Below are 15,639 nucleotides of genomic sequence, written 5' to 3'. Positions count from 1 at the left end.
CCCATAGCTCGGTGACTTAGCATTTTATTCATTAAGGAGTTATGGTGGTGGTCTGCTCTTCTTACAACAGTCCAATATCTAGAGCAGGAGAGTATCTACAAATGCTTGAGTTCCTTCTGTTTGAGTAGTTTCAGCATATGAGATTTTGTCTCAGGGAAATGACAAACGTTTGAAGCAATAATAGTGGTAAGAACTGATACAGACTGGATATGTTCTCAATTCAACCCTTTTAAGAAAGAAAAGGGCTAAAATCCAAAGACTGGAAAAGACATCCTAAACCATCAGATTAGACAGAAATGTCTTCTAAAATACAGGTAGTGTCACCTGAATGCCAATACAGACATTTTTTCGCTGTTGCATATAGGGATGCATGGCAGATTGCAGAGATTCTGCTTTGCATAGTATCATGTATAGCTTTTACACAGCCATAATTTGAAATTATATAGGAAAATTTGTGGGGTTGTTTGGGTGTTTTTGTTTTTATTTCATTGAATGTGTTTGAAAGGTAAAATGCATTCACTGAAAATACAGAAAACATTGCTCAGCAGAAACAGTGATCCTTATGGAAGAAAGCTGTACACATGACAGGTTCATTTGTTGTACACAGTTTAAGTAAATAAACGTTAATTTTTTTTTAAAAGAATATACACTTCATTAAAAATCATTCCACTTTACAGTTTTATATGAATAGCTCAGCGTTTTGTGTGCAAATTAATTTAGTTAACTTGTAAAAAATCCTTCATGGGTAGGGCCTATGCAATATGTTCAATGGAACTTGGATGTACCAGCACTCTCTTTGCAGATGGTGACCAAGATAGAAAATAACACTCTAATGATGCAATTCCCGAGGATGTACATAATCAGAAACTGCCAATTCCTGCCTCACAAAAAAAAAAAAAATAAAAAAAATAAAAGCCCTGCAATATGCAATTCTATTTGAGATTCCCTGCTGTGGAAGCAGTGTCTGTCTGCACTGCCAATACTCAATTGATTGCTTTGGAAAGCACTTGTGTTAAGGTGTGACGGGAATACTGCTCTTCAATTAATGCATATTTTATTCCACTCTAAAAAACATTCTCTCTACAGCAAGGTCAAGAAATAAGTAAGTGGACGTAACTATGAAATCAACTAGATATATCTATTATTCTCAACTTTAGTAATTCTAACAATTCTGCTATTTAATGTATCAGATAAACTGTTGAAGTTCTTCCCTTTATAAGAACAGGAAGTTCTTAGCCATAAAGAATCTACACAAAGACTTTAATAATATTTATTTCAATAGTAAAAAATGTTTCAGATACAGAGTGAACATAGCTTCCAAATAAAATTCACCTCAGATACCTTGTCTCAACTTTCCCCAGCTAGGTTTTATAACTATTTTAGTCCATTTAGTAATAACCAAGGAAAAATAAATTATTTCAAATAAACAAATGGAAACATTTTTTTAAATGTTTCTTTCCTTCCTTTTTTTAAAGTCAGAAAGTTAGTTCAGCAGGTGTGAAATTCTAGTTTAAGTACAAGCAACTATAATTTCCAGCTGAATCGCAGAGTTGCCACAGAGTCCCCATTGAGCAAATTTCACATTTGCATGCATTCAAGGTCATTACTGAAGGTGATTGAAATGAGACTCGACACCTCCATTTATTTATTGTCAGAGAGTGGGTCTGAAATTTACACTGACTCTAATCATTCTGATTCCGCATCTAAGTCAAGGTTATTGCAGTCTTTTCTTGCCTTGCCAAAGAAGAATTTCCACTTCTAAAACACTAGCTTTCAATAATGCCTATCTTTGATCAGATTTCAAGCTCAATAAGTCTGACACAGATACTACGCAATCTGCTTGCACAACACTTCATCAATTCATATTACCTCTCATTGGATTACAACAGCATCTGTTTCTGACCCTTACCGTATTCCTGAGTATGTCATTCAATGATGCACCTCAACATCTTAAATAACACAGAAGACTGTTTAAAACGCATACGTATATATTTGCCTGTGTTTAAAATTGCAACCCTCTATTTGTATATATGGTACATATACATGTTCATAAAAATGTGAACAAGCATATATAGACACTCATATAAGAAGAGATAATTTAGATTTTATATCCAGAATGAAAAGAAAGACTGTGAGTGAATACTATCATAAATTTGAATGTTTACAGTAATGCTTTAAGTGCATATTTTGCAGGCTTTGAGCCTGAACTTGGAACACATGCTTAAATTTGTCTATCATATACAGCTATTATGAAATAAATCTATGATGTCAGACTAAATCATTAAGTCAAACCACACTAATTTTTAAGGTATATTTTCTTGGATTAGCTTCCACGGTCAGATAATCTCTAAACAGACTAGAGAGGCAACTGCCATCAATTGATTTCCTTTCACTCATTAAAAAGCTTTCTGTTGAGCTGAAAAATAAGCGGTGAATTGGTAAGTGCGAAATCAATTCCTTTTTACTCTTTGCAGGCCAAAGATAAATACTTGTAATAGACTTGGAAGTTACAGCATACGGCTAACTTTTGATCCTTGTACTTTCTGTACTGCACTGTATGTCAAAGTTATCAATCAGAGTTTGTCTAATTCAAAGATCCATTTCTCTTTCCAAAGTAAATTAAGTTTAAATGTTACTATAAGGAAGAACATCAATAAATAGTCATTTGGTCACTGCATTTATATAAATTGGTTTTCCAATGAGCATTTTGCTAAGCTTAATATATATTTTTAATATTGCATGTTTAAGATCTTTTCTAGGTATGCAGAAATATATAATCACTGTAACATCTGACTTCTTCCGTTACTATGTTTATTCTCACATGTGCCTATGATTCAGGAAGAATTACTAACTACAGAATAATTGAGAATAACACAGCAGTATTAAGTGAACTGAATTAAGCTACAGAAGTAGTCTACAGAAAGGCTGAGAAAAGAATACTCATCTCCTCTCTGAGTGCTTTACCCCTGAGCATTTGCTGATACCTCCCCTGGGAGACATTATCTATGCATCAAGGACACGTTCAGTAACACTTGCCAGGAACAGGGGAAATAGTTCTTCAGTACAGTACAGTTTTTGAAGTTATTTATAAATAAGTATTTCTATTGATGTTTAAGTTAAACATTTTCACCCCTGAAATTAAAAAAAAAAAAATCCCACTCTTTTCTGGGATTGGTCTGAGATTCAAAAGTAAAGATCAGATTCATCAGCCTTGTTTTAATAATTCGAAGAAAACTTATTTCTTTGACTGGACAAGGGCTGTAGAAATATTTTGCAGAAAGGGAGTTCTAGCTATAAAGGACAGAGGAACACCCCAACTACCCTTTTGTCCCTTTCCAGCTTTCTTGTAGCAATACCACTTGAACTTGAACAAAAGGCTTCAGAAACTTTAAACAAGGTGCTCTTTAGGCCCTCTAGGACAACTTTTATCAGCTGAAACATCATATGTTAACATAAGATATCATATTGATAGCCCTGATGTGCTAGCACTAAAATATTTCGTTTGCATTAATTTTATTAATAAAACGATTATATTTTACTTTATGAAAGATAATATTAAAAGGTCAAATGCAATCAAATGAAACAAAAATATAAAGTAACTGGTGTTATCAACATGTTGGAACAAATCACACTGAATCAAACATTGGCTGATGGTTTTGCTGGCTCAAAGTGTTATGGGACTAATTTACTGAAGGAAGCAGTAGAAGTTTTTTTGGTGCAATGTTGTCTTTCCCAAGTTACCTCATTGTTGACAGCATGGCTGATGACACAGACACACAGAACTCTGTTACATCTCATCTTTAATATGAAACCTAAGATGTTACAAATTAACATTTTGCACCTATGATGATTAGCAAAAATGTCAGTTGCTCGCCACTTGCTGCAGTAATGGCATCAATCGGAAAACACAGGGTGAAATCTATGGTGCACCTTTCTACATGAGCACAGAGCTGGTGCTAGTGCCTAGTATCAGCTTTAAGACATCAGAGAGCTAACGTTAACATTGATCTCTAAAAGGTGCTATCTAGTTTCTTGATGAACATTAGATATTTCTCAGGTTCAGATTTCTTCTTTTAAGAATCAGGTAATTATACAAACATTTAAAAAAACTTTCCAGGATTCGTGATGTTTGTGTGGCAACCACAGTGAATTAAAACACACTGCTGAGGTCCTTCGACATGTTGCAATCCTTGTCTGTGCTAGCAAATTGGGTTACTCTCCAAAGAATGGAAAGCTGCAGGGACTGGTTCTCTGGCTAATATTAAAACGCTCAGCCGTGCCTAGGGACCTCCTCAACTTCTGGCTGGCCCCGGCCAACACCCCTGCCAGAGGCCAGCCCAGGTATTCCTCATTGCAAACTGACAGGTTTCAGTGGTCAAGAACGCTCCCCTAAGAATCTGTAATTTAGCAGCATAGGCAGAACTTCACCTGTGTCATTTCCAGTACTACTGTCAAGCCAAAATCTTCAGATGTGACAAGTGTTTTGTACCTCCGTTTCAGGATATCTAGTTTGCAAATTTAGTTTTGACTTTCAGAAACTCAGACCATTCTCCCACTGAATATAATGTACTAAATGATTTCTCAGGGTAGCTTTTTCCTATCAGTCCTGAATATAATTCTTGCAATTGTTATGCTGCTAGTGCATGCTAATAAAATGGTAAGAATTGGGAAAAGCATCTTTAATTTTACTTTTAAATGCAGTAAGGCTCTTAAATCCCTACTTAAAGAGATGTGCAATGTTTAGAAAGGGTCTAAGCACTCAACAGGTTGTGGTAACTTCAGAAGACTTTGGATTATAACCCCCAGGAAATTATTAGATTAACATCTGATAGTAGTACAACTAATACCTATATAATAATAATAAGCAAGAACTAAATCAAACACAAGACACACAAAACCCTAACATGCCCAGATGTCTTAAAATTGCCTTTCATAAAAAAACCAGCCAAGAGCCTGCTCCTGAATCATACGTCATGTTCTGAATGACACTATAGCCCTTTTTAAAAACACAAAACAAAACTGTGGGTCACAAACACTTCTCTTTTTTAAAATGCATTGCAGATAATGATAAACTAATTCCTAAAGTCCTGACAATGTATTTTCTGAGACTGAAATTGATTTGTGTTCCTTTCCCATTGATTTTATGACAAAGTGAGAAATATATATGAAATGTGTTGATATTTGATGAGTAGAAGGAAAACATCTCTTTTGTACACAAACATCATTTTGATTCCATCTACCTGTTGCTCCAAGGGATTTTTTGCTAGCTTGTGTTTGTAGAAGGAATCATTTTAAGTTCTAGGCTACATTTTTGAAAAGCAAAATTCAATACATATAAGTCTCTCAAGGAAACAATTCTTTAAAAACAAAAAATAAGAAGTCTAGTTTTCACAGCACACCTGTGAGCAAATGGAACCTTTGAAGCAGGATTTACAGAATTCTGCCTTGTTTATAGACTCATTTTCTCAAACATATAAAGCAAACATCTACTTGCTTATCTTTCCTCCTTTGCCTTCAAAGAAGATATAACCCAGATTTTCATCAAGAACCCACCTCAAGGTAATGTAGCACAGCCATACCCAGGAAAAGCACAGGACCTAAGGCATCTCATTACTTTAAACTCAAAACTTTATCTTCACAGCATGCCTGTCAGGAATTACCTTACAGCCCTACTTTTCTGATATGAAATTTAGGCAAAGGTATCTGCCCAAGAATAATTTTAGGGATTAAGTAGAGCTGCGGTGACTGAAATATACTCTTTTTTTTTTGTCTTCCAAGGGGTGAAGAAAGTAGCTTTTTCTGTATTTGGCTTTGAAGTGCCCTCAGTGTCTGGAACTACTTCCAAAGCCTCTCTGAACTGCCACTAGTCAGGAAGCCTATGAAGTTCATTTCAATACCTCAAGACTACTCAGTCAGGATCAAGACAACATGGGTTTGTTTCATGACCAGGTATTTGCTACAGAACCTTCCCCACAAGCCTTGCAGCCACTGGCAAAAAGGTGTATCTCATCTGGGCAAGAACTACCTGCAGGACCACCATTGTGGCTTCAGCCCACCCAGGGAGAATCCAATGCACAATTATCTTCCAAGAAGAATAATATTAAAGATGCACTTTAACATCTTCATTGAAAGAATGAACTAGCTACAAGAGAATATATGTTGTATTATATAACACCGCGTAAAGGCCTGTTCAGGTACATGCTGACCAACAGCAGTGAGTGACAAACAAAGGTGGCTCATGTTGCCGCTGGGCTGCATTTCTGCAGAGCACAGTCTAGTCCTGCATGACTCAAATGAATCTCTCTGATGTGAAAAGGATCCTTACTATGTGTCTTTCAATTGTCAGAAATTCCATACAAAGGTTATAGAGATACCTATTCATGTTATTGCTCTTATTTTCCTGCTTCTTTTGGTATGTGCAACATGAAGAAAAATAAATTATTTCTGTTATCCCATGATCTCATGAACAACTTTTCAGTTCATCTCCTCCAACCTCACTATTTTTTCTCATAACGATGACACAACACAAATGCACATACACTTGTTGATTGGTTATATACACTGTAAAACTAGTAAGCCACATTTATAATGCATCTAAAAACGTATAACACTTCATTGTTTTTTATCAATAAAATTAATCTTGCTTAAAACAAAGTAAGTGCGATTAAAAACAAAAGAGAACGACTTATTTAGTTTAACTGAAGTAGTTTTTTATTGTTTTTAAGATTTGGGGCAAGGAGAAATACAAATATGAAATAAATGTACTTGTCTTATAATTCTATTTTTAGTAGTCTGCACAAGCTCAGATTTCTTAAACTATTAAGTTGCAAAGTGCAGACACACAGGTCCTGCATTAGCAATTACAGCTTATGCAGCAGATGAAGAAAAGAGTTCATTCCCAAAGGTATTGTTGTATTTGTTGCCTGTGGCTCATTTCTATTTTGACTGAAGTCAAAAGTGAAAGATCTATTGACTTCAGTTAAATGGAATCAAATGCAAGTGCATGTGTTAATATAAATGCAAAACAGAATTAGTATGAGAATGGGTGACAAGCACAAGGAAGGTAAAACTCAAAGGACTCTGCAGAGTGAGCCCTGGAAAGGGTAAACTTTTATAACTTCGTGAGCAAGTCTGAACTCTCTGAAATATACAGGAAGGCTGTGCATCTGAAGAGCACCAAGGTGCCTTGGTTATAGTAAGACCTAACATTCAATCATGTAGATTTTAATAACTGTAATTAATTTTGGTTTTATAGGCATTCCACTTGACACAGAAAAAAAGGGATAAAATTCAGGTAGGCAGCTATATACCACCCACAAAGACAGATTTGGCAATTTGGAGAATTTGTGTTTTAGAGACATCACTGTAAATAAGTCTTCGGCAAACATTACATCCTAGCAAAGCATCAGAAAAAAAAAAAGTATCATTATCATAAAAATGGTGCTTTTTAAAGTCTAAGCCCAGAACTTTGCACTTCACTGTAGAACTGGTGAAAGAAATAGCTGTAGTCCAAGTAAATAGGGAGGTTGTTTTATATAGGTCTTGCCTAAAATCCTATCTTATATTTTATCTGCAAAGATCTTCTAGCTCCTGCCTCCAACAGCAGCTAATGGTCATGGCCACCCAGAGTGCAGTATCAGACAAGGTTACAGCGCTCTTTCCTTCATAGGCTTTGCCTATATCCAACAACTACCAAATCATGGACATTTAGTGCTAAATGTATCATTTGGTATGGAACAGCACTTTCTCTTCCATTAATTTTCCTAGTCAATTTTTGACAAGACATCTTGTAGTAAGGAGTCCTACAGGCTGGCTACATGTTAGATGAAGGAAGAATAAGCTCACTTTTTTTTGTTTTGGTTTTTTCCCCCTCAAGTTTCCCCTCAACATCCTTTCCTTGCATCTGAAGAGCTAGTAGGCAATATTTTCTAAATCTCCATCCTTTCTACCTTTACCAATATTTTCAAGGACTGAAAAGTCCTAAAGTGTTCGGTCAGTCTTTCTCTTCAGTCATACCTGTCATTTTACTCCAGAGATTTTCCAGCTCCACAGCATGCTTTAGAGAAGGTAAGAGTAGAGCTAACTTCAGACAATATTCAAAATTTTGCTACACTAGAGACTTTATATAAGCATATTAATGTTATTTGTCTTATTCTATATGCCTTTCCTAGTAACACCTAATGTTTGATTTGCCTTTTTTTTTGAGCACTGAACTGACATTTTCATAGAACTATCAATTATAAATCCAAGTTCTCATTTTCTCATTTCTATGTGATAATAGTCAGTCAGGAATCCATCATTAAATATGTAAAGTTGGAATTGTTTATTTCCCATGTGCATCACTTGAAATTTATCTAGATTGCATTTCACCTGCTATTTTACTGCAGTTACTTAATATGGTAATAACTCTTTTCAGTTCTTCATAGTCAGCCTTTGTTTTTATTACACTGAAAAACATGGTGTCATCAGTAAATTCTGTCTACTCATACACACACCCCTTTCTCAATACTAATGAAAATGTTGAACAACCCAGACGTATGACACAGATGGTGACCTCCATCCTTTCTCAAAGGCAACTTTTTGTTCCAACTTTCTGTTTCCTGACTTATTTGTCTTTGCTTGGATGCTAGAATTCTGCCTTCATATTTCAGCTTTTTCTCTTCCCCTTTTCTTCATCCCTTTGCTCAAATCTCTTCAACATCATCATATGATATTGTACACTGTTGTCTAGATGCCTTTTACAAAAAAAACAGCTGGACAGAAGGAGGGTTGATACTGTTCACATAGGGATATATAACAAACATAACCCCCAAATGCAAATATGCATGTTTTATTGTATGTATTTTCTCATCAGTATTATGAGGGGAAAAAACCCTCAATAAACCCACACATAAAACACCAAACTATCTTATATCCATCAGATACATACAAAGGAAATCTCCATGTCAGAAGTAATGAGGCAAAAAATGACTAGCACAAGCTGCAATCCATCACTATTTTAAAGATTTGGGGTACTTGTTCTGTGAAGCGCCATGTGTTGTGTCAATGCAGATGATATTTATTTTCTCTTCTTTAATGCCTTACCAATTCATTAAAAAGTAACAATGTCAATCATATTCCATCTGTACACCTTTAGAATATGACTAAATCCAGCTTCAATGTAAGACTACTAAAACTATTCTGAATTGTTCTGCAGCAGAATTCAAGTACATGTAAAAATTACATATACTACAATTGACCCTTTAATCATATGTTGACAATATTAACCTACTACATGATTGATTTTCCCCCACCTATGACTTTTACTTGGCTAACCATAAGACTTACTATTGATATCTATTTACTGTTAGTGCTATGGGATGAAAAATAAGATTATTTTTCCTATTCCTCTGCTCAGATGCTGACTCTTACACTGGAATGAAAGTACCTGGGGCTTCCCAGCCAATAATTGCTACCCACAAGTATATGGGTAGTAAGCAAGGGACTTTAAAAACACCACCACTCAAAACAAAAAACAAAACCAAGAACAACAAAAATAATTCCCACTTCCCTCTGAATATGACAATAGTATTAAAAAATAGTAATAAAAGTAATATATACTTCCAAAATGCATTAAGTCCACTGCTTCTTTTTTTTTAAGGCCACTGAGCACTTGAAGTTCTTGGTTATCACAGGTATTTCTTTATATACTCACAAATAAGATTTGAATGTCATTAATCACTTTCTATAATGTTTTCTTTATTCCACTATTATAGTCTCCTTTGCTTCCTTTTCAAAGTAATTAAAAACAGAAAGCTCTGAACTAACTTGCATTTGACAGTTGATTTCAAAGAATCTAATGTGACATCTTACATTCCATCTCACATAAACACATATTATATAACCCAGGAATTTTATTACTTTTCCTAGGTGCTTTATCCACAACAGTAATTTTGAACACCTCCCCAGAAGAATATGTAAAAACATTTCAGTTTCTGAGCTGTATTCTTTCTAATCTCTTACATCAATTTTGCCAAAAATCTTTCATTGCTCCCTAACTATAGAGGCATAATGCTGGACTCTGAATGACTACGTACACAGAATAAGAGTACAGACAATGCAGATATGTAGCACAAATTCATATGAAGATGCAACTCTCTTCTCTGTTCATTAACTATCACAGGAAATATAACCAACACATATCATGTTGCTAATGAACATAGCCACACAGAATCTGAAATAGCTATTTAATGATCAACTTTTTTAAAAAAAAGACATTGAAATGGCATTAATAAAATTTGCAACACAATGTACAAGCACCTGACAACATGGCAGAAAAAAGGCAAAAGAAATTTCATTTTCCATTCACAGACACAGCCTCAATCCTGTGAGTACATTCATCTTTCACTTGAAATCTCCTTTTAAGTCCTAGAAGCAAAAGGAAGAGATGAAAGACCCTATCCCATCAGCCTTTCCCCACCCTGTACATTAGAGTGGCCACAGTAGATAAATTGAAAGAAGGAGTATTTTACCCAATTAATTTCATAGTATGAATATAAATAGGTAGGTCACGGTAGCCAAATAGTAATTCTGCAGTCTTTTGAATTATTTTAATGAAAAAATAACATGGATAGAGATAGTTCAGTACTTCACAATATGAACAGCATCCAAACATATTTCATTTATTAGAAATATGGCTTAATCACTAACAAAATATTATCTTTCTGATATATGACAGTCCCAATTTGAAAAGACTGTGTGTGACTACTAATTGTATTTTAATAAGCCACATTACAAGTTTCTACTTAAACATCTAAAAGACTTGTCAGTAAAGATAGTAAATTGATTATTCTTGTTATTGCAAATGCTACAAACGTTTTTTCTAACATAACAGATGAACTTACACTATCATATTGGTGCACAAAAACGTCCTGGTCTATCAAGGAGAAGGCAAGCTCTTTAGAGCAGTGGAAAACAAGAGACAACAGACACAGAATTTTGGACTGGATGTAAAAAAAAAAAAATCCTATGAGGAAAGTCAAACACTGGAGAAGGTTGCCCAGACCAGTTGAGCAGACACACAAACAACCTGGTCTCACCTGGTGGCTGACCCTGTTTCAAGCAGGAGGCTGCACTAGGGACCTCCCACGGCTGTTCCAGCCTCAACTATTCTGCAGTCTTGTGACCATCCACAGGGTCTACAAGCTGGTTATAACATCAGGCATCCATCTAGGGTATAATCTTGGTTTCCTTGTAAAGAACAACCCAGTGCTTGGTGTCCAGGAGTGTTCATACAGAATCACAGAATCGTAGGGGTTGGAAGGGACCTCAAGAGATCATCAGGTCCAACCCCCCTGCCAAAGCAGCTCCCTAGCTCATATTGCACAGATAGGCATCCAGACGAGACTTGAATATCTCCAGTGAAGGAGACTCCACCACCTCCCTGGGCAGCCTGTCCCAGGGCTCTGTCACCCTCACTGTGAAAAAGTTCTTCCGCACGTCGGTGCAGAATTTCCTATGCTCCAGTTTACAGCCATTGCCCCTTGTCCTGTCCCCACAGATCATTGAAAAGGGGCTGGCCAATTCCCCCTGCATCCCATGTCTAAGATATTTATAAACACTAATTAGGTCCCCCCTAAGTCTTCTTTTCTTGAGACTAAACAGTCCCAGTTCACCCAGCCTGTCCTCATACGGGAGATGTTCCAGGCCCCTAATCATCTTCGTAGCCCTTCTCTGGACTGTCTCCAGGAGGTCCCTGTTTTTTTACACCAGGGAGCCCAGAACTGGACACGATACTCCAGGTGGGGCCTGACCAAGGCAGAGTAGAGGGGGAGGATCACCTCCTTCAACCTGCTGGACACACTCTTCCTAATGTATCCCAGGATCCCATTGGCTCTCTTAGCCACCAGTGCACCCTGCTGGCTCATAGCCAACCTGTCATCAACATACATGTGTGTGCCCATATACACATACATACAAACACAACACACTCTCCAACACCTGATGCCACCATCATAAGTTCCTCAAAAACATATACTGACTACTGTGTTTTGATTTATTTTGCACATGTATTGAAGTATATAGAATGATTTAACTTGAACAGAAAGACTGCCTATAAATGTCTTGTTGTTTTACTGTGTTTTTATATTGTCTGGAAGAAAAAAATGTGAATATTAAGATAACATGAATAATGCATTACTCTGTTTTGGAAGAATATTTCCTTTCATATGGTGACTTCACACTGATTCAGTGGACAGAAAGTATACATGGATAAGACTTCTAAGCTGTATGACGGATAACACATACAAATAAGCCAATTCTCCCCGACCTTTAAGATAGCTAACAGTAATTAGATACCTTAGTCTACAGACTGGGATCAGTTATCAGACTATGAGAAATGTGTTTCAGGATAGCATTAACAGGAATCGTAATGAACACACTCTGAAAGCTCAGATTGGAGATAAAATACATTTAAAAAAACACTATATAGATTCTACATCAGTGAAAATTTTAGAAATAGGTACATAAAAGTAATTGATGGCACGTTCTCACATTTTTCACAGATCTCCTTTCCATATCCAAGCCTTTCCTGCTTTTAGCTTGAGTGATCAATATTACTTTGTTACTACCTAGCACTCCACTCTTACCTTCTCCAAATCAGTTTTTTGTACCCTTCCACTGTATTGCGTTCCCTCTTCAGTTGGCAAGTGTCCAGATAAAGGACTATTTTTATTCTTTCCTTCCTCTTCTTTACACCTCACTGCATTTACAAAGAAGCAAGTGTAGAGATCCCTTTCTCCACTGATACATACAGTTACATCCAGCAACTTCCCAATTGGAATTCACTACCAAAAAAATAAAAAGCTCTCATCCCATAGTTCAGGGTTTTTTTTGAGTGTGATCTTTTCTGAAGGGTGCTCTTGGTTTCAGAGTCCATTGGAAAATTTTGACTTATGGGATTTCTATGAAAAACAGCGTTCTCAAACTGGACCTCACAACAGCCTCCTGGCTGAGTCACATCCACTTACACTGGATTCTTATTTTATGCATTTTCTGACCTGTAAGTCTTCCTCATTGCTGACTTAGTTCCTTAAAAATATAGCCATACCAGGGATAGAAAAATATTTATTTCTTATGTCGGATAGATTAAAAGTGGTTAGCTTGCTTATGAACTTCCAACACTTCCTTAACACACTGCTGACTTTCAGAAGACGAATCCAGGATGAAATTATTTTAATTCTAACATAATTCAAACTCTAGATGTGAAAAAAAACAGAAGATATCTATGGTCCAGTACACTAGTGATTCTTTCAGTGATCTGAGAAAAACAGATTAGAACACAGTAATCAGAATAGTTATCTTTTGCATCTCTGACCAGGGTACTGTATCAAATAATTCCATATTATTTCTGAGAAGTGGATTGAGAAATGGTGTATTCTTTTCTCTGACCTCTCTGTCAGATGTGATTTTTGTGTGGTAAAAAAAGGCACCTTTTAATATAGTCAACCTGAGTTTTTCATTATGCATATATCTTGTGTTAAATTTTTCATATATAATTTAATCTAAGTAAAGAGCTCCTCAAAGAACAGGAAATGTATAAACCAGAGAAATGGAACATAAAGGTAACATCACTGTGTGTGAAAGAAAGATCCATAAATTAAGCAGCAAAGAAATGGTTCCTTTGGAAAAAAATATAAAAGGTATCATTTTAAACTATGATGGATGGAGTATTTCATAAATTTGGGTACTCTTATCCAATAAGCATCTATTCTCCAAATGGAAAAATGTGTGCATGTATTGTTTCATTACCAATAGAAATATGTGGTAATACATAAACTTGGTACGTTGGCAATATCATCTGTTACACACATGTGCAGACTCATTCTTTTTCTTAATGTGCCCAGGATTCCTGTTAAACTGTTTGCAAACTGCACCAGAAAAAAATTAACTGTAGTTCAGTATTATAAAAATTGGTTTCAAATAAACCAAATAAACCCCCTAAAATTCAAAATTCCAATCAAAACGAAACTTAATCCTTGTCTTGTAGCATTCTAGATTAGAAGCACCCTAACATGTATTTTCCTGCAAGGCTGGTAACTATCAGATCATTGTCTATCTTCCCCTAGAATCTATTTGAAACTGTACTATGCAGTCACCAAAAGCTGTTTTTTTGAAAATTGATTATGGCATGGGCTTCTCTATGTCAGACCCTGGCACAAAATTCATATGGGTCAATACAGTAATATCCATTCATGATCCTGTTTCCTCTTGACCTGGACTTCTGCCTGAGCTGTGTAGGTTCAACAGTAAATGTTAATCCCTAGTTCCTTAGAATATTTTTTTTTAAACTTCTCATCACTGTAATAATTGAGACAGTACACAACTATTCTGAATTCATATAAATTCAGATTCCTGAGGAATCTGTTTAGAAGTACATTTCCTTGCACACTTACCTGAATGTACTGTACTTACCTGAACTACAAATTTGTTTTGATACAAAAGTGTTAAAATATACAGTGAATTTAGAGGCTTCTGGGAAAATGGCTGTCTGACACATTTGATTTGCACTGCACACACTAAAAAGTCTCCCTGAGTGGCACATGGGATATTATTTCATGCCACCAGACATGTCACCACACATAGCTGAATCCTTAATATTCTTTTTACTTTGTTTGTTTGGTGTTTTTTTTCACTTAAAGTAAGTGTGTTATTCTCAGGGTTCCTTTCTCATTTTCTTTGACCTTTGGGCTAAAGCTTTAATTCCAATATTGGAGCTGCTCAATGGTCTCTACATTTTCTCTTTAACAGCTAGTGAGCATGTCCCACAAATGCTGCTATACGGTTACAAGTTGTAGGACTTGCATAATTTAATCTCTCTCCTCTCTGTTATAGCATTCCTTTATTTTCACCCATGTACTTAGTAAATACCTCTCAGCTATTTAACGAGCAATTTTCCTCTTCCTTAACTAGCAATCCCCAAAACATAAGCATTCTGTGCTGTCTCCCTTCTAAGTTCAGAGAGCAAGGCTCCACAGTACAAGTAATCTGCTCTTTTCAATGAGTGCTACGTCAAAGACATGGATGCAGCTGTTACACAGAATAGAAACTCTTGTCTTTTGAAATCCACTCAGCCCATAATAAAAATTAGATATGACTCAATGGACTTTCTGCAGCTGTATAAATTTCAGTCTTCCACAGCTCCATTGATAGCAGCTCAGCAGAAGCAGCATTCAGTAGCCTAAACCCAAAACTCAGAACCATTGCAGAGAAAGAGAAATAGCAATTGAGATGTAAAAATGCTAGGTTGTCTGTAATGAAAACCATCCGTCTCCTTTTCATTATCGGCACATAAACTAGGATGACTGCTCCTTTACTCAAACAAGAGTTTAAAAATTGCTAACTCAATTGTGCAATAACATTTTCAGAAATCAGTCAGTAATTTGGCCTTTCTTATCCTTAGGTACAGATGCTCATTGCTACAGCAAACAGCTACATTGAATTACAGCCTTAACATGGAGATTACATCTGAAACATGTGGGACAATGACTCCTGTGTGTGCAAATTAAAGAGGCTTTTAATAATAGAGAAATAAAATCATTCGTGCAGAAGTCTGTGCAATAAGCAGTATCAAAAGCAGAGCAATAACAATACATATATTTT

This window comes from Gallinula chloropus (genome assembly GCF_964237585.1).
Source record: "Gallinula chloropus genome assembly, chromosome: 1".
Taxonomy (NCBI): Eukaryota; Metazoa; Chordata; class Aves; order Gruiformes; family Rallidae; genus Gallinula; species Gallinula chloropus.
The sequence above is the reverse complement of the archived record's forward strand: the minus strand, read 5'-3'. Positions refer to the sequence as shown.